We start from the raw sequence: 24,384 nt of genomic DNA on the forward strand, positions 1-24,384 counted from the left end.
AAGCAAGGGCTGGAGAGAAGGGTCAGCCCATGAGAACACTTACTGCTCTTAGAGGGGATCCAGATTTGGTGTGTGGCAACTCATCGTTACATGTAACTCCAGTTTCAGGGCTACGGATATGGTGCTCATACATACATGTAAACAACACAAATTAAAATAAATGAATTGTAGGAGTCAGAGGGGATGTAGGACACCAGAAGAACATGGCCCACTGAGTCCACTAAGTAATCCTCATATGGGCTCACCATGGCCAAAGCAGCAAGTATGAGGCCTGCATGGGTCTGCACCAGATGCTCTGCCTATATGTTATGGCTGGTAGCCTAGTGATTTCTGGGATTGCTAATGGTAGGCGTGGATGTCTCTGACTCTTTTGCCTGCCCTTGGGATTCTTTTCCTCCTATTTGGTTGCCTCATCCTGCCTCAGAATGAGGGCTTTCACCTTGTCTTATTGTATCTTGTTTTGTCCTGTTTGGCTGTTGTCTCTTGGAGGCCTGCTCTTTTCTGAAGGGATCCGTGGGAGAAGCAGAGGGGTAAGGAGGGTGGTGGTGAGGACTGGAGGCAGGGGAAATGATGGCCGGGTGTATAAGAGGAGAATCAGTCTTCAATAAAATAGAGAGAGGAAGAAATGGAATAAAAAATGGTCTTAAAAATACTGAAACAGTAAAGGCCCCTTTTCTTTGGGTTTTGTCCTTTCGTTCCTGGTTCTTGAGGTAGCTCTGAACAGCTTATCAGCAGCTGAAGTGAAGGGCTCTTCCTGCCATGTTGGGCTGCTCAGGTCCCAGGAAACAGAGTCTCCTTTTATTAATAAAACTAAACTGCAGGCATATTCTACTATCTCTGCCTTTCTGTCTTAGGTTGTTCCATAAAAACATCTTATGACTTATCATATCTGATATCAGATCATAAGACCCCACATCAGAAGAGGTCCAGCTGCAGGGAATATTTCAGAGGCCGGGAAAAATCTGGACACTCCAGCCCAGATTCCCCTGCTCAGTATGTAGCATTAGACTTTATCCACCTGTAACCCTTTTTTGACATGAGAAAATTTCAGTTATATGGATATATATAATAAATAAGTAAGCCAAACATTTACCATTAATAAATTATAAAGAAATTTATTTAAAGATAATTATTTGAAATACATATACTTTTACCATTAATAGTAATTGAATTTGTTTAATTATATATAAGGTATTAAAATTTAAAACAATTACTTCATATACATGTAAATTTATTATTTATTCAATATGAAAGAAAATGCACAAAGAGATGGATGTACTTTTACATCCTGAGTAAAATCTCGACTGAATATTTGATGTTTCATGGTGTATATAACATACTTAACACTTTTCAGAGTTGATTACTATTTTAGTTTGATAATTGCTTGTGTTAAGAACACTGCTTTGCATAAATACCTGGTATAAAATAGCACAAGTATGGTTAGGGCCATTTCAGAACTCACTGGAAATTCTATCTAAATCCGAATACAAATTCATTTAACACATTTTTCACAAAATGCAAGGCAGCCACTCAAACACCAATCTTAAAATCAAGCACTCTAACACAATAAAATCCAAATTAATCTTTGGAGCAATTCATGTTAATTCTACTATATAACCATGGCTGCAAACTTTTTTATAAAATTATTTTTATTTGCGTGTGTCGGTTTCTTGTCTATGTATGTATATGGACCACATGTGTGCAGCACCTGCAGAAACCAAAAGTAGGCGTTGGAATCCCTGGAGCTGGAGTTACAGATGGTTGTGAGCTAACATATCATGCTGGGGACGAACCAGCGTTTTCAGAAGCAGCCAGTGATCCTAACTGCTGAAACATCTCCCCAGCCCCAGAACAGTTGAGCGGTTTGTTCTAAAGTCAGTGTTGACACATAGAAGACCACTTACCTCTTGGTGTTAATAGTCTACATCACCCAAAGGCCTAAGAGTAGAAATTGATGAATGACTATGAACCTTCTTAAATGTAAAGATTGACTTCAAAGTTAACACTTTTAACTTTGAAACCAAAGAATGATAACGATAAGGCCAATAAACAGCCATCACTGTGCCAACAGAAGCAACAAAAACCTCTATAAATCTTTCTGTATCCCAGGTATTGCTATGGTCCCTTTAGCTTTGTGGCTCAACATCATCTCAGAGATCCCAGTAAACTGCTAACTCTCTTATGGCTACTTCAGAGAAGTTATGTGTTTTTGCCCAGTTTTACCCATCCAGTAAGTAACTGGATCTGGGATTCAAACTCACACTCTGAGTCTCTTCACCACTGTGCTCTGTCCTGTACTTTTCATTGGAGCCCATGGTTCTTTTAAGGCCTGATTTGGAACCTGAGAAAAATAGCAGTGTATACCATCGTAAAGCATGGGATGTATGGACAGACTGCCTGTCTCTGGTTACGTTTCTCATCATTTAGTGAATCATCTAGGTTTGGTTAAATCCTCAAAAAATTATTAAAATAGATTTCTTTTAGGCTTGTTGGCATGACCAAACTGAAAAATGCTTGTATGATGTGTGCTTTACATAGTAAGACACACAATCATTGGGGCTGTCATTGTCATGAAAAAGTAAAGTGAAAAGTATTGCCATTTATGATTTTCTAGAAGGCACTGGCAGCTATACTCCAGGAACTGTAGTTTCTGTGGTTATCAAACAGAAACTTTCAAAGGAGACAATAGAAACCCATGACTTACATAATATAGATAGAAAGTAATCATACAGATGGGTCAGTTTGAAATGTTAATATGTTCTGAATTACACAGTTTAGGTAAAGATGTAGAGCCGGTGTGTTACAAGGCTGAAACAACACATATAGCCACCAGGTCACCTCTAAGGACATTCTACTCCAGGGGAGTATGAAGGAGTCCTCAGGAAAGTTCATTAAGGAATAATTAAGAGGGTCTCCTGGGATGTTAGTGCCCAGCAGCGAGGGTGCGCAAGAAACAGTATATCTTGGGAAGTGGCTCAAGGGTGATTCTTGATATCTTTGATGAACTGCTGAAGTATTTATTCACATTGCATGAAGCCATGTTGCTCTCTAACAGCAAGAATGGAAATCTGTACAGGATTTTATAGATAGCTATCTATCCGAGAGGAGGGATTAAAGAAGACGTAACATCATCACACCACTACCTGCATGAAGACAATGCCTTGTGCTTTTCCTTTGATGACACCTGCACACCATCCTAAACCTGCTGCCTCCCCTGTTGCTTCTGGGGTTCCTGCCTGTTACAGTAGTACATAGGACTCTTTCCATTTCAACGCTTGTTCATGTCTCCCAGCCAGCCTTCCTAAATAGCCTCTTCTTTTTTCTCAGTCTGTATTAACAGACAACAGCTCCAAATTCATTCCTTTTTATCTCCTCAACACAAGTCACTTTCCTATAACCCCTCCCGTCCCCCATGATAACTGTGTAGGTTGCCAGTCCAAGGCCTTGTTTATCTGGTATTAATTGTATCCCCACGATTTCTGTATGTAATTTATAGTTTAGTTTTTAAAAATTTTTTAATTTATTCTTCTTTTATATATTACATCTCAACCCTGGTTTCTCCTCCCTCCTGTCCTCCCAGTCCCTCATCCTCCACCACCACCCCTGTCTCCATGTCATCCACTCCTCCTCCATTTTCTTTGTAAAGGGTCAGCACCCTCCCCCCACATGAGTATAGGTGCCTCCCCTCATATTAAGGCTGGACTAAGCAAATCAATAGGAGGGAAAGGGTCCCCAAAGTAGGCAAAAGTCAGAGACAACTCCCACTCCCATTGTTAGGAGTCCTACAAGAAGACCAATTTACACAACTAATATTTGTTCAGGCAGCTTAGGTCAGACCCATGCAGGCTCCATTGTTGTCCACTCAGTCTCTATGAGCCCCTATGAGCCCAGGTTAGTTGATTCTGTGGGTTTTCTTGTGGTGTCCTTGACCCCTTTGGCTCTTCTAATCGTTCCTCTCAGTCTTCTGCAGGACTCCCTGAGCTCCACCTAATGTTTGGCTGTGAGTCTGCATGGGTTTCATCAGTTGCTGGTTGAGGCCTCTCTGATGACAACTGACCTGGGCACTGATCTATGAGTATAGCAGAATAGCGTTAGCAATCATTTCATTGACATTTTTTCTTTGCCAGTCATGCTTGGTTTTATCCTAGATCGATGGGCTATTCAGCCTCTGGGTCCTGGCCCTCCAGGGAGTGTCATTAGTAGGATCCCTCACATGGCATGGGTCTTAAGATGGATGAGTCATTGGTTGGCCACACCTACAATTTCTGCACCACCTTTACCCCAGCACATCTTGTAGACAGAGAAAAATTGTAGGTTGAAGGGTTTGTGGCTGGATTGATTGGTGTCCCAGTCCCTCCACTGAAAGTCTTGCCTGGTTATTGGAGATGTCCTGTTCAAGGCTCCATGTCCCCCATTACTAAGAGTCTTAGCTGGGGTCACCCTGGTAGATTCCAGGGAGTTTCCATTGCTCTAGGTTTCAAGCTTATCCCAGAGATGCCACCCCGATTCCAATAGCCTCTGCCAGGACTCTCCATCTCCCCCGACCTGATCCCTTCTGTTCCTGTCCTCCCGACATGCAGTCAACCCATGATATCTTTTCTTGTTCCCCTTCCCAGGCCCCCATTGAGTCCACTTTGTTACTGAGCTTCTCTGGGACTGTGAATTATAGCATAGTTATATTTTACAGATAAAATCCACTTATAAGTGAGCACATACTTGTCTTTCTGATGTCTTTCTATACATTGAATATTTTCACCTCTTAGCTTCTTCTCATGCTTACTTGTCTGGATTATTCTCTCACAACCAAAGCATGTTTCTGAAATGTCTTTCACATGGTATGTGTGTGTGCGTGTGTATGTGAACACACACACACACACACACTTTCATGACATCTTCCAGCTCCTGGATTTTGACAGCCAAAAGAGAGTTGTTACATGAGCAGATCCAATGTAGGAACTGTTTCCTTACTGTTTGTGATGGCAACATGCTGAATGGTGACAGTTTTGATGAATTCATTTATGTAATATATACTTTGTGTTAATCTAGCTTTCAGAAGTTTTCAGAATTGTGTCTTAAAACATGAGCCATCTGACAACTGAAAAAATCCACAGTTCTGAAATGGAAGACGTTCAGGAAAAACATTTTTTAGTAAGTTATTGGATGATATGACAATTCTTACATTTATCTCTTCATTTCTATTTCTGATTAGCAGTTTGTTAGAGAATTATTGAGTGGAAACAGAAAGAAATTTAGCAAATTTTGTTTGGTTTCTCTTCTAATCTTCCTAAAGTTGATAAACTGTTACTTTGTTTTTAGCCTCTACTGTCTCCTTTAAGACTATTACATTGATCGTCCATTACTGAGTATTTGCTCAACATTTATGGGCCTAATGCAATCGCAGTTTATTTGTTCACCATCCGGTTGGTCAGTATTTTGGACTAGCATAAACTAGTCACTCCTCCTTTGGTCCTACTCACGTTATCCCTGTCAGAAGGTCACAGGTCAGGATATTAGTATTGGTAGGCAGTTTGGCCTCCATTTAAAGAAAATGAGAATGCAGCAACCATTGTGAATATTACAGCCACAGACTATGACAGCAGGAAAGAGCCACTTCCTAATCCTTCCTGGCCATTTTAATCTTCCCACTCCCTCTTGAGAAATTAGGTCCTTGATCCTTAGGTGTCTTGCAGATGTCATTGGAACCTAGCGCCACAACCTGTAATTTGATCTTGCTTTTCTTTAATCGATTCCCCCAGTTTCCGGGTGAGGTTTTCTTGATGTGGGGTCACTACGAGACTTAACTGTGGACAAATAATTAAGGCACAGGTAGGGACCATTCTGGTTTAACAAAGCAGTTGTAACTTCTTCTTGAAGATGACCACACTACCCGTGGATACTTGGGTAGCTTTCCAGTACCAGGCAGGATTTCTCTCGCGTTGAGCAGGTCTTAAGTCCTACTAGAGAGAGATTGGCTACCATCAAGGTGCGTGTGCCACTACTGTATACTAAAGGCTGTCGTATCATCTCGGCGGTCGCTTTGGTTCACAGGTGTCGAGCTAGGTAAACTGCTGGTTGCTTCCCTCCTTTGGAAGTCTTCACAGAGCCGCTGGGTAACATGAAAACTAGATCTCAGGCAGGAGGAATTCAGGTCAGTTCCAACTCAGATTCTTCTGGGTAGGCCCTGTGTCTGAAGTGAATGGTATCTCCAGCACAAAGAACTTACCTTACACCTTTGGGAGTAACCAAGGACAATAGCAATAGCCTGTAATGGTTCAGAATCGAATGTCAGAAGCTACACTTCTAAAGTCTTACCAACATGGCTGTCTAAACATGAACTAAACAAGAACAACAGCCGAAGTGGACGAGGAGAAAGAGTTCAAGGCCTCAACCCTACACAAAGAACTGTAGGTAACCAAGGAGTGCCAAGAGCAGGAGAGAGAGCCCTCCCCAGGGAAGAGCACACTAATTGGTTTTCCAATACCAACTGGTCAACCCTGAAAACATACACACGCAGGTAACATTAAGCAGATGAGCAGACTATATTTAGAAATATAAATGTATATACATATATTCCTGTAACAGCAATCAGTGAAAATAGTTACAGACTTGAAAGAGAGCAAGGTGGGATATAGGATAGTTTGTGGGGGGAAAGAGAAGGAACAATGATATAATTATAACCTCTCAAAAAGAAAAAAAAAAACAACTAGGAATAATGACCCAGGGCATTAAGTTCTCTTTCACGTGGAACTGAAGCTTAGTGACCCTAATAATTTCCCAGCATTAAAAATTCCCAGAACTGTTTCAGAATGCTTAGCTGAATGCAGCTTGCAACTGGGGAGAGCTAAACATAATATATTAGAAAATAAGCCCAAACAGACAGAATTTGGAATTCCTAGTGCTTGTGCAAAGAACCCAAGTCAGAAAACCTTGGTTTCTTCTGTTCAGTGCTGTTTACCCACAGAAAATGAGAATTAAATGATATTCCTGACATGTCTCTTTCTTACAATGTGTCATTTAGTTTATAGAGAATTTCCCTTTTAATTAAAGTCTGAGAATTCCTAGTACAGTCAGTTACAACAGTATGAAATTATTCTTTTTCTATTTATTCATTGAGCAAAGGGTACACAACGCATACATGGGGTTGGTTCTCTCCTTTCACCATGCAAGACACATGGATTAAACTCGGGTTTCCAGGCTTTTAGACAAGTTTCTTTACCCACTAAGCTATCTCTCCGGCTCTTTTTTCTCATCGTCTTGTATGGTTATCTTTTCTAAATGGCAGTTGCCTCTTCTCAGTATACTTTAATAATATTTCTCGAATGACTATGGAGCTAACTTAGTTTTGCTCATCACATAAGCATGAGGACCTGAGTTCAGATCCCCAGCACCCACCTAAAAGCCGGAGAAGAAGAGAGGAGAGGAGACAGATGGGGTCCTGAAGCTCTTGGACACCCTGGCCAGCAAATCCATGAGCTCTACATTCAGGAAGAGATTCTGTCTCAAAAAATAAGGGGGAGAGCAATTGAGAAAGGTACCTGGTATTCATCTCCATGTACACATGCCTGATTGTGTATGCCTACCTCCTTGCCCACAGCTCATGAACACATTTATATTATATACTCACAGACAAACATGTGTACTCATACAGACCAACTGACACACAGGCACACATACAGCTCCTTGAAAATGTTACACACACACACACACACACACACACACACACTCACACACACACACACACACACACAGAGCAGACTGTAAAAAAAACACACAGAAGAAAACGTCAAGATTTTACCAAGCTTTAGAGTCATCTTAATTTTTTCCTCTAAATATTTGATCATGCATTTCTATAGAGCAAAGCAGCCATGGCACTTTTTCCACTTAATGGAAAAGGCATACGGAGCTAAAGGCAGAAGAGAGAGCTTCCAGTGGGCCCACTTTAAGGCTGGTGGCTTGGGCTTTTCAGCTTTCTAAACAAAAACTTAGAAATATTCAAAATTTAAGCTTAGGTAAGCTGTTAGCATGATTTCTTTACTGTTACATTTGTCCCTTTGAGACAGGGTCTTACTGAGAATCCCCTGTCCCAGCTTCCCAAGGGCAAATGTTAATCTCCACTCCCAGTCAAGTATAATCTTAACTTTTTAAAAAAAAATTAACATTATTTTCTCCTTTTATTCAAAACAAATTCTTTTCCCATATAATATAATCTGACTACAGTGTCCCGTCCCTCCACTCCTCCCTGTTTCCTTCCCGCAGGCCCTGCCCCCTTTCTGTCATTCATTACAAAAGACCATGGAGAAGGGAAATTTTGAGCTCTCGTGTTACTGAAATGCTCCAAGATGATGTCAGGTACAAAGGTGATATTTCATTAACCGAACAATTACAGCGGTTTATTGTTAAGCCAGCAATAGTAAGGGGTTCAGTTGTCCATGGCCCTTAAATAAAAATATGCAGTGATACTGTATGAAAGTAAGGCTGCCCCTGCTCCCAGAGGCCTTCACGGGCCTGGCTGCTGTGTCACATGTGCACCAGGAGGTGGCAGAGAGGAGAGACTGTGTCTGTGTTCTGACCTATGAACATTTAAATGATATCATTTAACATTCTCTGAAAAACAAAACCGGCAAGGCTGAGACAACCATCGGTCCAGCGTCAGGGAGCCTGAACAGGGAGCTAGCCTGAGATGACCACAAGTCTGGGACCATGCAGGGCTTGGTGCAGACTAAGCTCAAGATCACCCCTGCCTGGCATCATAATGCACAAGCTGAGCATAGATCTCCTGAGACCACTCCCAAGATGACCCCAGACACTCATAGACCCTGGGTGCCACTAAGAGGATCAAGTAAGTGGTAAGGAAATGGAAGAGAAAGAGAAACAGAGGGACGTGGGCACAATGAAGAGAGGTAGAACTGGAGACTCAAGGGTAGTGAGGAACAGCCTGAGGCAAGTAGCCGGTGATGCCACCTGGGACTATGATGGAGTCTGGCCTGTGTTGCTATTGGTGGCCACTTCTGAGTCCCTGGCCCTGCAGCAGCAGGGGTCTGTTACCACCAAAGGCCAGGCAGATGCCCTTGGTCTGGGCTGCAGCCCAGACACATGTTGCTGTCTGAGGGCAGTAACTGGCCCTGACCCCACCACTACCAGCTACAGTAGGGAGATCTTGGGAGTTGTGAGTGAACTGTCCCGAGGATACTAGGGTGGGAGAGCTGGCCCTACCTCTCTTCTCCCCTGCAGGATGAGGGAGAGATACCCTCCTCCCTGTCTTCCCTCACCATCTGCTGCAGGCAGGAGACCTGGCCCTAGGGTCATGAAAGCAGGAGAGCTGGTCCTGCCCCTCTACAGATGCAGCACTTGGGAAAGCGAATTCTGCAGCTCGACCGGGCAGCACAGAAAAGAGGACCCTGGTGGTGAGGCCCTAGGTGATCTTGTTCCAAAGCCACATGGGAGAGTCGACCCTGCTACTTACATGCCATGCAGTGACACCAGTGAAGGGGATATGCCCCCCTCATTCCTTGCTACCTATGGTAGGCAGGAGAGCTGGCCCCAAGATCTTCAGTGGTAGAGCTGGCCCTGCCTGCTGCAGTACTCAGGGGAACAGACATTGCACCTCACCTGGGCAGTACAGTAGAGTTGGTCCTGGATGTAGGGGGTGAGCAGGACCCAAGGGCATGAGTGTAAGAAAGTCACCCTTGAGTCTTGTCTGGTGGGTGGTGACACAGACAAGGGAGAGCTGCCCTTCTCCCTTCCCTTGTTGAGAGTTGGAGAACTGAGAAATAGCAATGTCTCTCACCAGCTGCAACACTTAGATCAGGCCCTGTACCTCCCCTGGGCAGCAGAGTAGTTAGGGTTTCCTGATGAGCCAGCCCTGAAGGCATAAGAGCAAGAGAGCTATAGGCTGACCAGTTCAAATACCTCTCAGGCCCAGATCCAAGGTTTAGAATTGGCCCACCCCAACAGTTACCCCATCAGTGAACTGCTAGAGCGCATGAAGGGGCTGGATCTGCAGACCCAAAACTGCAGGATCAGGATCTCCATGGCACAGGGCTATAACAGGCTACCCAAGAGGAGTCCCAGAGAGGATCCATTATGGATAGACTAGCAGAGCCAGAGGCCTCACACTGGAGGCTTCCACAAAGGGATTTTTATGTTTTCTCTGTTGGGGGACTAGTTGCAAGGGTGGAGAGTGGGTGCCGAGGGAGGGGGAAATGAGTGTGGTTGGGGTAAATGATGTGAAATTCACAAAGAATAAAAAGACTTTAAAACTCTGGAAAAAATTAAATATGTCTTAAAAAGGTGAAGTGTATTACATGTAAGTTGTTTAGAAACAATATTTAGAAGTATTAGTAACGGACACTTAAATCATTATAAAATAGGCATAAGAATATTCATGAGTTCATTTGTGTCTGTATACACATACTTCTTTATGCAACTAACAGAAGAACCATTTTCTCAAGTACTTTCCCACTCACATATGCTCACACTAGTATTAAACAACTTGTGTTTTTCACATTTTGATTGAATATTTTATGTATCTATATTTGAAATGTTATCCCCTTTCTCAGTTCCCCCCTCTCCCGGACCCCTCCCCCTGCTTCTATGAGGAAGCTCTGCCTCCCACCCATGAACTCCCACCTCACCACCCTAGCATTACCCTATACTGGGGAAATGAGCCTTCACAGGACCAAAGGCTTCTCCTCCTATTGATGCCAGACAATGCCACCCTCTGATACATATGCTGCAGGAACCATGGGTCCCTCCATGTGTACTCTTTTGTTGGTAGTTAGTCCCTGGGAGCTCTGGGGGGGTGGTTCTGGTTGGTTGATATTGTTGTTCTTCCTGTGGGGTTGCAAACCCCTTCAGTTCCTTCAATCCTTTCTATAATTCCTCCACTGGGGTCCCAGTGCTCAATTTGATGGCTAGCTGCAAGCATTCTTATCTATATTTGTAAGGCTCTGGCAGAGCTTCTCAGGAGAAATTCAAAGCAGGCTTTGTCAACAAGCACTTCTTGGCATCAGCAATAGTGACTGGGTTTGGCTTGAAGCAATCCCACTAAAATCAGGGACTAGACAAGGCTGCCCACTCTCTTCCTACCTATTCAATATAGTACATGAAGTCCTATCCAGAGCAATGAGACAACAAAAAGAAGTCAAAGGGATACAGATTGGAAAGAAAGAAGTCAAAATAACACTTTGTGGATGATATGATAGTATACTTCAATGACCCCAAAAATTCCACAGAATATTCTAAATGCACTAAACAACGTCAGCGAAGTGGCTGGATATAAAATTAACTCTAACAAATCTTCCTCCGCTCAAAGAATAAACAGGCTGAGAAAGAAACTAGGCAAATGACATCCTTCACAATAGTCACAAATAATATAAAATACCTTGGTGTGACTAACCAATCAGGTGAAAGATCTGTATGACAAGAACTTCAAGTCTCTGAAGAAAGAAATTGAAGATCTCAGAAGATGGAAAGACCTCCCATGCTCATGGATTGGCAGGATTAATATAGTAAAAATGGCCATCTTGCCAAAAGCAATCTGTAGATTCAATGCAATCCCCATCAAAATTCCAACTCAATTCTTGAGTTAGAAAGAGCAGTTTGAAAATTCATTTGCAACAACAAAAAACCCAAGATAGCAAAAATTATTCTCAACAATAAAAGAACTTCTGGGGGAAATCATCATCTCTGACCCCAAGCTGTATTACAGAGCAATGGTGATAAAAACTGTATGGTATTGGTAAAGAGACAGGCACATAGATCCATGGGATAGAATTGAAGACTCAGAAATGAACCCACAAACCTATGGTCACTTGATCTTTGTCAAAGGATCTAAAACCATCCAGTGGAAAAAAGATAGCATTTTCAACAAATGGTGCTGGTTCAACTGGAGGTCAGCAGGTAGAAGAATGAAGATCAACCTATTCTTATGTCCTCATACAAAGCTAAAGTCCAAGTGGATCAAGGACCTCCACATAAAACCAGATACACTGAAACTAATAGAAGAAAAAGTGAGGAAGAGCTGCAAACACATAGACACAGGGAAAATGAACAGACACCAATGGCTTATGCTCTACGATCCACAATAGACAAGTATTTGCATAAAATTGCAAAGCTTCTGTAAGGCAAAGGATACTGTTGTTAGGACAAAACAGCAACCAAAAGATTGTAGAAAGATCTTTACCAATCCTATATCAGATAGAGGGTTAATATCCAATATATACAAAGAACTCAAGAAGGTAGACTCCAGAGAGCCAAATAACCCTATTAATAAATGGGGTACAGAGCTAAACAAAGAATTTTCAGCTGAGGAATATTGAATGACTGAGAAGCACCTAAAGAAATGTTCAACATCCTTAGTCATCAGGGAAATGCAAATCAAAACAACCCTGAGATTCCACCTCACACCAGTTAGAATGGCAAGATCAAAACTCAGGTGACAATAGATGCTGGCAAGGATGTGGAGAAAGAGGAACACTCCTCCATTGTTGGTGGGATTGCAAGCTGGTACAACCACTTTGGAAAGCAGTCTGGTGGTTCCTCAGGAAATTAAACATAGTCTTACTGGAGGACCCAAAAGATGCTCCAACATATAACATATAACAAGGACACATGCTCCACTATGTTCATAGCAGCCTTATTTGTAATGTCCAGAAGCTGGAAAGAACCCAGATGTCCTTCAACAGAGGAATGGATACAGAAAATGCAGTACATCTACACAATGGAGTACTACTCAGCTATCAAAAACAATGACTTCATGAAATTCTTAGGCAAATGGATGGAACTAGAAAATATCATCCTGAATGAAGTAACCAGTTGCAAAAGAACACACATGGTATACACTCACTGATAAGTGAATATTAGCCCAAAAGCTCAGAATACCCAAGATAGAATTCACAGTCCATACAAAGCTCAAGAAGAAGGAAGACCAAAATATGGATGCTTCGATCCCTTTTAAAAAGGGGACAAAGTACTTAAGGAAGGAAATACAGAGACATAGGGTGGAGCAGAGACTGAAGGAAAGGCCATCTAGAAACAACCACTTGGTTTTAAAAAGACAGTTGGACCATTGAAAATCTTGAGGTACAGCTTTGTTATGTCCAGCAAATTTAGTTGTAGTCTTTAAACATTTGCAGATCACTTTATCTACATGTAGAGATCAGAGGTCAACCTCATTTCAGCTCTTATTTTATTCCTTTATTGAGACAGGATCTCTCGTTTGTTCGGTACATTAGTTTCTCTAATCTTGTTAAAGGAGGAGCACTGCTGTGCTCAGATCCAAACACTATACCCATGGAGCCATCCATCCCAAAACCTGCGCATCCTTTGATATTATATATACGACCAAAAGTAAATACAGATATTGATCTTTAATGCTCTGGAACCTAACAGAGAGGGCTGAAGCTCACTTGAAAGAAGAGGTTGTCGTACCTGGCTGTCACACAACCCACAGAGACTGGAAGGTATCTGGACAACATGGAAGTCCAGCAATAGGTCAAGCCAGCGTGTGGTCTGTGGGAAGTAGAAGGCAGAAAAGGAGAAAATCATTCTGCAAAGGAAGCAAGTATTATGGGGTGCCTGAGAACAGAAAGATCCGTTGTCACAGGACAGAGGGAGCAGGGCAGATTGGAGTCAAGAAATACGCTGGAGACCTGGGAGAAGACCCAGAGTAATGGCTGTAGGACTCTCATTTCCCTAGAGCGCGGCTGCAAACAAGGGACAGTCGTCTAACACTCTTAAGGAGCACATTAGGGAGCCTGGCCAGATGGCACAGAGAGGAACACGGCTCCAGTTATAGTTGCATTACATAGACGGTCTGGCTATACACACTCCTTAGTGTTCCGTCCCGTCAGTCAGTGTCGTTCTGCCCCTAGGGCCTAAAGATGTTCATACATTCTGTATGTCTAAGATTGGCTAAAATGAAAGCGTCTCTCTGGCCTTGCCATTCTCAGATGTTTTTGTTGTTGTTTGTCTTTCTAACACAGGGTTTCATGTAGCCTAGGTTGACTGCACTTTAGAGCGATTACTATTCTTGGCACGGAATAGATACCAAGACAAGTTTTCCGTGGATTAGAAAATCAGAAAATAGAATACCAAGGCAGTCTGTGGAGACCTCTAAATAACAGTCTCTGTAGAGAGAGACCTTTGTGGAACTGACACAGGGTGGTTAGATCAGTGCCCACTAATGACATTTATTTCAAAACTGAATCACCGTAGCCAAATGTGTCAAGAGCTAGACACTGGTGCCTGTGTGTGCACACACAAGACTCCCAGGAGACCTGGCTGGGCCTCTGACTGTTGTTGCTTCACACGGAATTTGATATTATTAACCGATAATCTGGTTTGTTCTTAGAAAACCATGCCGCACACAAGTAGAAACCTGCCTGTGCTGTCTTTTCACACGATGTCACTATTTCCTCAGAAGTAGGGCCTTTAGCTGCCAGCCTACTCATCGTCAAGTGGGCATAGCCATGGTAGGAGACAGATTCTTTGCGGAAACAACTTTTCTTTGATGTTTACACAATTTTGTTATGTTCATTCTCTAAGAGCACAACTTGGAAGTCCACTCTGATAACAGATTATAAAGTCTCTAATCACTTTCACCGACTAGAAGTACAGTGTTGCGTAATAAATATCTCAGCGTAGGCTCACCATGCTTAAAGGAGCCGCATAGCAATAAAATACATTCACAATGTTATTGTCCTCTCCTACAGCCTGGTGGCAAATATTATCCCTTGCTTTGATTCAGGGAATTTGCCCAAATGCAGGAGGATTATGCCATTTGCCTCTGTGAGATTACCTCTCTCAGTAGAATGTCTAAGGTTTGTCCATTGTATGTGGATGGACAAGGCTGTTGTCTGTGCAGCATGGCAAAAATAAGTAGTAATACAATGAACCTTGAGACATCATTCAGACACTGTGTTCAACTCCTTTGGGTATAAATACCCAGAAATAGGGTTGCCAGACCTTACGGTAGTTTCATTTTGTAAAGCTTGTTGAGGACCTGTAATGTCTGTACCACCCTCCTCACCACACAGCAGTGAACAAAGCCCATTTTCCTCCCGCTGTTCACCAACATTTGCTGCTGTTCTTTCATAATCACCACCCAAACAGAAATGGGGCAAAGTCTTCCTGTGGCTTTTACTTGGATTTTCTGGATGATTAGTAAGTGGAGTTTTTCTCTATGCACTTGCTATTCGTACGCCTGTCTTTGCAGGGGTATATGTTGTTCTCTGCCCTTAGTGTGATAAGGCTTTATAGCTATTGAGCTGTAAGAGCCCCTTACGTACTTTGTAGATTAGCCTACAACCAGACGTGTGGTTTGCAGATACTCTTCCCTGTTGCAGACTGTCAGCTGGTCTGTTGACTGTCTCCTCTGTTATGCAGGTATTTTTCTCGGATTAGTTACACGTACTTACTTCTGTTGTTGTGACTGCGAAACCATCAGCGAGGAACCCCATCATTCTGATTATTTCCTTTTCTCCCTCTTAAGAAGCTGATATTTTAAATTGTGTGGATCAGTTTTACAGTGGTGGCTGTTTTTAAGGACGTTGTGTTTATTTTGCTTCATGAGATCATATTATAGATTTTCCTACCAGTTAAACATAGTGAGGGGGAGACGTATTTTAGGGTCATTTTGAGCTGTGTAGCCCAGTGGTCCCACCACATGGAGTTGTCAGGATTTCATTAATAGCGTACTTTGTAGCCTGCTATCCGGAGTAGAGTCCGTGGACATAGACCCTTGGGAACTGGCCGGAAATGGCCTGTATTTATCCCAGTCTGCCTGCAGCTTGTAGTGTCCATGTTACTATGTCTTGCAGATGGTTCAGTGGCTCTGTGCTGCTTTTGGCTACTTTGTTTCCTACTCTTCCTGACTTTGTTCTTGGTAGCAATTGCTTTTGTTGAATGCTACGTGGTTTTTTTTTTTCTGTACCCCCCCCACTTTTTTTGAAAAAAACCTATCTCTTTGTCTCTGTCTCTCTCTTTGTCTCTATCTCTCTTTGTCTCCCCTTCCTAAACCCCCGTGTGTGTGTGTGTGTGTGTGTGTGTGTGTGTGTGTGTGTGTGTGTGTGTGTGTGTGTGTGTGTGTGTGCTTAAAAGACGCTGCATGCACCTGTCAAATAAAGAACTGAGTGGTCTATAAGGCAATTGTCTTAAAGCATTGTGCCCCAATTGAGTTAAAAGCTGTTTTATTGATTGTGGTATTTTATAGCTAACTGAATTATTAATTTGACTTCATTTGGCAGGTGGAAAGTTTTAAAACCAGAGATCTTATGACACATCGTGCTCCCTGGCATGGATCTCTTCTCTTTCTCCTAAGGATGCACTAGTGCTGATGAATGTTTTGTAACCTACCTGCACAGATACAAATATATAACCATTGTCTTTAAAAAAAAAAAAAAAGACACCTTCATTTGAAAATGCTTATTTTATACAATCTTTTGTCCAGGAAAACAAAAGTGCACTCTGAGTGGGAAGCATAGAGAAAGCGCTGCTTGGGTCACAAGTGTTCGCCAACTATAACGAAATGCCGTCATAGTTAGGCAATGGCTCCAGTACGTTCACCCGTATCTGGCCGGGCCTACACCCAGGAGCCAAACAGATTTGAGTTTATTTCCTCAGTATATTATTTCTTCTCAATCCCCTCTCCTTGTGCAGGGAGACAGATTCAAATACAAAGGGACATTATATTTCTCCACATGAACCATCAGTATACCAACACACCGGGAGCATTTCAGACTCCACTTTCTGCAAAATGGTACCAGTTTTGTATAGGATGACATATATAGGAACACTGTGCAAATTATATCCTGTCTTGAGAGACCCAATAAACATGCTAGTGTAACAAAAGCTTCCTTGGATGTGTCTGCCTTGGGGTCTGTTATCTGCCTGCAGATGAGTATACCCATGAATGCAGACCCAAACAAAAACTAAATATTTACTTTAAATATTTTGAGATTGTGTGTGTGTGTTGTTGTTGTTATTGTTATTGTTACTCAATTTATTTGGTTTGCAAGTGCGAACTTTGTAGATTATGTCAAGTCCCCATATCTGCTAGTGACCTTCAGTAAAGTTGATAAATTCTGATTTATCCAGAATTTCTACTATTTATGACCAGCCTTATGAGTCATATGCATGTTGATAAGAACATATATTTTTTATAATAGACTAACATGACTTTGAGGCTGTCCACTCCTAAATGAAGTTATGCTGTGCTGAGCTGGTGCATCTGAAAACACCCTTGGTTTGACTGTGACAAAGCTATCTTAACATTAACGTGGAACTTTAATGTTCCACCACTAGCCTTCAACTTGCGGTATTAGAGGAGTGAGGTACTACATCATTACTTTACAACTTCTTGGCAGCGAGTTCTGTCTAAAAGCTAGTTTTACTACAGTACATTGCCTTCTCCGATGCCACCAGTGACCTCCTGTCTCCTCACTGTCTGTACCATACCTACACTGATCCCTTGAACACACGTATGGTGGCTTCTCCCTCCCACGGGTACCCCCTGCCGACCCCACAAGTTTCTCATTCATTCACATTGCTATCCAAATATCCCTTCCTACCTCGATTAAACAACCCAAACTTCTTATGCCTTTCTCCTAATGATCTGCTGTAGTCTTAGTTAAAAGTAAACGGCTGAGTTTTCCTAGAAGTGGTTACCAGTTCTACAGTAGGAGAATCGAGCCCACACGCTTCATCTGGGTGAGTTCTCCTGCACACTGACAGATGTTGCAGCCACGTTTACTCCCTCACCTTTCCTCTCTTCTCAATCAGCTATCTCCATACACTGTCAGCCAGGAGCAAACATAGTTCCTCAGAAATCAAGCCATACAGCGGTGGTTCTGGGTTTTCATCTGTTTGAATACCTTTTTAAATGATATTGTCTTAAATGATAATCCTCTGTAGAAATAATATTCCTGAAGGAAAAGGCCACTGAAGAAAGCTCTTGAACTTTGCCTTTTGATAGAAAAAGTTCTGAGGGAGTCCAGTGACAAATGTGTGACACTAAGCGTAAGACTATTTCAATGAATTAAAAATTCATTGAAACTGGGTATATTGGTGTATATATTTAATCCCAGCACTCAGGAGGTAGAGGTGGGAGGATATCTGTGAGTTCATCCTGATCTACATAGCAAGTTTGAGGTTAGTTAAAACTACACATAAAGCCCTCTTTCAAACAAACAAACTGAGAACAAAAGGTGCTGTAGGAAATTGTGTTGTAGATGCTCACGTCTGTCACACTGGGGTTGAGGAAGGAACAAGTGAATGTGAATGTGTGGGAGGCCTGTATCTTCCTACTCTGGTCATTGATATTAACATAGCAGGATAAAGGTCAAGGGACAGCTGAGCATCCCCAGTAGTCTAATGGAGAGGGAGAAGGAGTGGGTGGGTAGAAAACACATTGTACTCACGTATGACAGTCTCAGAGCTTAAACCTAAGTTTATTGATGCTGATAGAAAACAGGACTGGGGCCATTTGCTGCCTTTGCTTGGTGCCTTGGATTCAGGCTTGCATTAGCAGCCAGCCCTCTGGCCCTCAGTGTTGTAGCCTCCGACTACAACAAGTCTTGCCAGGTTTTCTTGGTTCTAAGGCTTTTAAGACTTTGAGCTCCCTGGTCCTCAGCAGGCAGACGACGGCCTACTGTGGGTTTTTGAAGCTTACATAATTGATGAGAGGCAGAGAGAAAAATGCATTAACAAGAATTAATATGGCTACATACCTTATGAACACCTGAGTATCTTCCTGAATTCACTGAAAGTCATTTAGTCAGACTGAGAAGACACTCAAAACTGAAACAGAAATTAGGGAATTGTCTTAGTCCATTTCCAGGCAAAGGAAAAGTTTTAGTGTCTGTGAAATTGCTATGGAAAATATCCAGAAATGAAGCATATGAATTAGAGCGTCATCTCTGCAGTGTGGTTTTGGTTCAGTTTCTCAAACAAGGAAAAAACAGTTGTGTCACTGTTAGCCATACATAGCCAAAGGTCATTTTAAGAAGACAAGAGGGAAGCAAACAAAGATACTGAAGTAGGACTCCCTGGTAATCTTCCTCCCACAGAAATGCCATCCCAGCATCTCTCCCTGTCCCCAGCCAAGGAAACCATGGATACCTTCACAGCCACCAAGGAAATCACTTGAAAGCTTCCAGCACATCCCAAGGGCAGCACGGAAAGAAGGCATGCACCAGAAAGTGTGTAGACTGGCCCTTTTACAATGCTCATTGCAGTGTCCACATATCTTCAAGTCTAGGGCCTTCTGCTGCTCTGTTCAGTAGTTGGTGTTAGCTCTCTGCTACATCGGGATCAGCCCCAATCCAGTCTGAGGCAGTGCAGTATGGAGAGCGCTAACAACTGCATAGTAGAAAGACCAGGCAAGGAATATAACATGTGATATTAGACCAGGATGGTGGGCCTTGGACAGTGATACTCAGGACCAGGCAGATATCCATGGCCACATTTTCCACTCTGTCCCTTTATACTGAGCCCTGAGACCTGAGGTGATACCACTCAGATAACAAAACACCGGGCCTCAGATTTTCACATCACACTTGGTTTCCATCTCATACCTCCATTAGACTAAATCGTTGTCTTCAGTTCTAGTCAGTGCTCAGCAGCACGAAACTTCTGACATTTCCTGGAGGCACACTGGCCACAACTCACCTGTGCCACTGCCATCTCCTTTCTATGGGATTTTCTCAGGGGAGAAACTAGTCTGTGAAGACTGAAATAGGTGTAGATTTGCTCAGATGAACAGAAATCAATCTGTAGTTCATGGGGTGTCAGGGAAACAGGCTGTCATCAAGTCTTTCTTGACACAAAACCTGTCTCAAAGCAAAAGAATGGTCTGAAAAACAAAACCAAATTCTGCACCTCAAGGAAGTAAGTAAACAAGAGAAACTGAGCCCAAAGTCAGAAGGAAGTAATAAAGGTGATTATAGAAATTATTGAAAGAGAGACTAGATCAGCAGTTCTCAACCTATGGGTCACAACCGCTTTGGGATTGAATGACCCTTTCACAGGGGTTGCATGTCAGACATTTACATTACAGTTCATAACAGTGGCAAAATTACAGTCATGAAATAGCATCAAAATAATTTTATGTTTAGGGCTCACCATAATATGAGGAACTATTAAAGGGTCACAGCATTAGGAAGGTTGAGAGCCACTGTTCAGAAAAATAGTCACCCAGAGGATCAAAACTGAAGAGGGGACATTTTAAAGCAAATAATTTCTTACAGAGGAAAAAATAATTCAAAATTAGAAGTGAAGGGGTTGGGGATTTAGCTCAGTGGTAGAGTGCTTGCCTAGGAAGCGCAAGGCCCTGGGTTCTGTCCCCAGCTCCGAAAAAAAAAACCAAAAAAAAAAAAAAATTAGAAGTGAAAATGTGACATAACAGATATAAAACATCAGTACGACATTGTAAGAACCCAAAGTATTGATGACCTCTTTCTTTGATTATATATATATATATATATATCATAAATAAAAGACAAAATCATATGATCTTTTCATTGTATGCAGAAAACTAGCAAAGTAAGTATAGTTACTTGACAGAAACTCTCAACACAGTAGACACAGAGTAGATGTACTCCCAACATAACAAATTCTATATGATAATCCAGTACCAACATTTGTTAGGTACTATGGTTTGATCCCAAGGCCACATGAATACTAAAATAGCACAGTGTTCAGAATGGCACTCGGGGTTTTGCCCAGAACATTAAAAACACCCAGTTTATAAAGGAGGAAATTAAATTATCCTCTTTACACACTTCTTGATCTTATTGACAGAAAATCCTTTTATTCCTGCTTCCCAACCTGAAAAAATAAATGAATTCTATAAAATGCTAGATCACAAAATAAACATTAAATGATCAGGGCGTTTCTGTATACTAATAGCAAATCACCTAAAAACCATCAAGAAGACCTCCCCTGAAATAGGTACAAACAATAAGATGAAATGGTAGGAATAATAGTAGGAAACAGAACCAAATATTTCTACATCAGTGAAAGAAATTGAAGAATCTACAAATAAAATGGAAAGATGACCAGTGTTCAAGGGCTAAAACGATCAATATTATTGATGTCTGTACTAACCCAAGTGTTGTACAGATCAATTAAAAGTTCCAGTGATTCCTCATGATAACAGATAGGAAGCCCTAAATAAGTTTCCTTTGGTACACACTCAGTAGTATGTGCCAAACACAGAAAATCAAAATTAGATCACATTCCTACCAGATTGAACTCAAGAGGACAAAAGACTTCAGTGTAGGTCTTGCAAGTATGTAACTTCCGAAAGGAAACAGAAGAAAGCCAGGTGTGCTGGCACATCTGCCGTTAGGCGTTTGGGAAACCGAAAAGAGGCAGGTGTGCTGGCACACCTGTAATCAAGCGTTTGGGAAACAGAGAGGAAAATTATTGGGCTTCAGGGAAGATGGAAACATAAGGTAAAATCACTGGTATTTTTCCAGGTATAACATCTCGCTAGACTCAAAATGTGGGCAAGAGAAACAAAGTATTTGTCATCATTTATACTATTTTATACCAAACTTGAAAAAAAAACTGTTGGTACCATAGAAGAAACAATATGCAGGTGGAACAATAGCTTGTAAATGGGAGAAAATGCAAACTCCACCGGATGAGGTGATGGCTGTTGGCTGCAGTAGCTAAGGAATGCTGACAACTTAATAGCAAAAGCTGCCCCTTTAAAAAAAATTGTCACAATAGGAATGTTTTAGATGAAACACAAACAGCTAACAGAAATGTGGAAATTTTTCACCATAATATTAAAGAATCAGAAAATGTTATTTTATATCTATTAGATAAAATATATTAACTATTGGCAAGAAAATGGAGAAAAAGGACCCTTGCAAACTTCTGATGGAAATGTAAACAGCATCTCTGTTATAGAAAACAGTGCAGAAGCCCTCTAAAAATTAGAGTAAAGCCACCATACTGTCCTACTCTTTTGTATAATTCAGGAAGTCACAGTCAGCACCAGCATGGCCATATTTACTACAGCACTATTCACAGCAACCAAGATAGGAAATCAGACAAGTTTGTCGATGAATAAGTGGGCACAGAATACAGTGGGGCAAGAGAGATAGCTCAGGAGTTAAGACCCTTGGCTGCTCTTCCAGAGGACTCAGGTTTGAGTCCTGGTACCCACAGTTAATAGTTGTGTAACTCTAGTTTCACGAGATCCAGTGCTCTCTTCTGGCCTACTTGGGCATCAAGCATATACGCTGTAAACAGACCTATATGCATATCAAACATCTATGTACATAAAATAATAAATAAAAATTTTAAAAGTAAATGTAAGATCTTCATATATATTATATTTAATATGCATTTTTATGTATAATATTTTCAGCCATTTTAAATGCTCAGTGAAATAAACTAGGCATGGAAAAAGAAAAGTACTGTGTGATTTCACTCGTGGGGCATCAGAAACAACTGATGTCATGGAAGGTGTTGAATGGTAATATCTGGGTTGTTGCAGGTGCAGTGTTGAGGAGTGACTGTATGCAGAATCTCAGGTTGAAGGAGTAAACTTAAGAGAGCGATTGTATAACACAGCCACTATAGTTAATGTACTGTGTCCTTGAAAAATGCTAGAGTGGATATAAATTATCCTCACCACAAAATTGATAACTACACGAATTAACTAGCTAGATATAGTCATTCATCCAAGTTTATGTGGTTTATACATGTGTTCAATAAATACACACAATTTCATGTAAAGGATACAAACAAATGTTAAAAGTGGGGCTTGGGGAAATGGCAAATATGTAGAGAAGCCATCTGCTTTAGTGCCAGCTGCAGAGTTGGATATACAGAGAATGGTGGTGTGGAAGACTTCCCAGAATTGAGTAGCCCTAACAGGGAAACCTTGAGTTTTATGTATGTCATCTGAGAGGAGGATAGTGGGCCGAAAAGGGCTTCGTTGTATTGTGAACTGATGGACTTATAGGTGCACAAGCTTCCTCACTAGATTCTGGGATACACTGGTGAGAACAGAGCTGCACAAATTAGTTCTCAATGAAGACAACGTTGACACGTGACTTCTCTTATCCACAGGTGGCTTCATTCATGTAAGCTCTGTAACCCCCCCCCCCAGCCCTCTCAGGGATCGTGCTCAGTAGTAATTAGTCAACACAAACTTGACTCCATGATTTGTTTGTTTGCTTTTGTGTTCGTCTTAAGAGATAAAGAACAGGAGGGTAGATTAGGAGAGAAGTGAGGAAAGGTCAGGGAGGAAGAGAATGTGATCGGAACACAATATGTGGACTTATCAAAGAATATATTTAAAACATGATATAAAAGCCAGAACCAATAAAACCTAGTTCAGTCCTTTGTGAGAAGCATCAGCATGGCTCTGAACCTCCCTGTGTAACAAAGAAGAGAGGAGAAGGACATTGTAATGTCTGAAGTGGCTCTTTCCCCATCATAAGTCAAGTCAGTGTCTGGGCAAGAGTCTAATAAGAATCTTCCCGCTCCTCAGCAGAGCTGCTGCAGTCTCTTCATTCCAAGATGCTGCAATGTCACCTTACCCTTGAGATTTAAACAAATCCCAAAAAGGGAAACCTGACTATTTTACTTTGGAATGCCAAAAATTTATTTTTAAAAACAAAAGTATAAATAAAATTAGTACAGTGTCTCCTGAGGTCTTTCCCATGGTGTCCCGAACTCTTCCAGGGTTTGTGGCCATGACTGAAGTAAACACCTGGCCCCACTGAGATTTTTTGGCCTCTTGGGGGCTAATGTGGTAAAATGCTGAACCTTACTGTTTCTTGGTCTACTTCATGGCCCAGAGTGTCATTCTCCTGAGCTCTGTAAGCACTTCCTGAGATCATGGTATGAACTTATCCGAGGCCTGGGTTCTTGTTGCTTCTGCGTGTTAGAGTCAGAGAATAGTTGGGACTGAGCATCCCAAGGACCACTGGGATGACATTTGCATGAGAGAAGCAGAGGCCTGCAATCTTAGAAATTAAATGGAGGTAGTAGGGTCAGAAGTTCTAGTCTAAGGTCATCCTGAGGTACATGGTAAGTTCTCATAGCTAGCCTGAGCTATGAGAGTCTGTTTCTAAATGTGTGTGTGTGTGTGTGTGTGTGTGTGTGTGTCTGTGTGTCTGTGTGTGTGTACAGAGGCAGACAGACAGACAGACATATTTTTTCAATAATTCCTTCCCTTCAGAGACCGGTAGACCCATATTAAACATCTACCTTTATGTTTAAATTGTAAATTTATACTTTTATACTTTAGGGAGATCAGAGAGTTCCTGGCATTTTGCAATATATTTTATAATGTTTTATATTAAAAAGCATGTGTAATAGTTAAGCTACAGAAAATGATTAAGTAAGAAGTTGAAGACA

General features: G+C 41.7%; 1 protein-coding gene and 1 pseudogene across 1 annotated transcript in view; both read left to right on the forward strand.

Moving 5' to 3' along the window:
- Rnf180 (ring finger protein 180) overlaps positions 1–24,384 on the forward strand; it is a 167,219-nt gene that overhangs the window by 56,618 nt on the left and 86,217 nt on the right. The window lies entirely within an intron of this gene.
- LOC116897601 lies at positions 8,481–8,602 on the forward strand (annotated as a pseudogene).

Source organism: Rattus rattus, chromosome 3 (assembly GCF_011064425.1).
Source record: "Rattus rattus isolate New Zealand chromosome 3, Rrattus_CSIRO_v1, whole genome shotgun sequence".
In the NCBI taxonomy this organism is placed as follows: domain Eukaryota; kingdom Metazoa; phylum Chordata; class Mammalia; order Rodentia; family Muridae; genus Rattus; species Rattus rattus.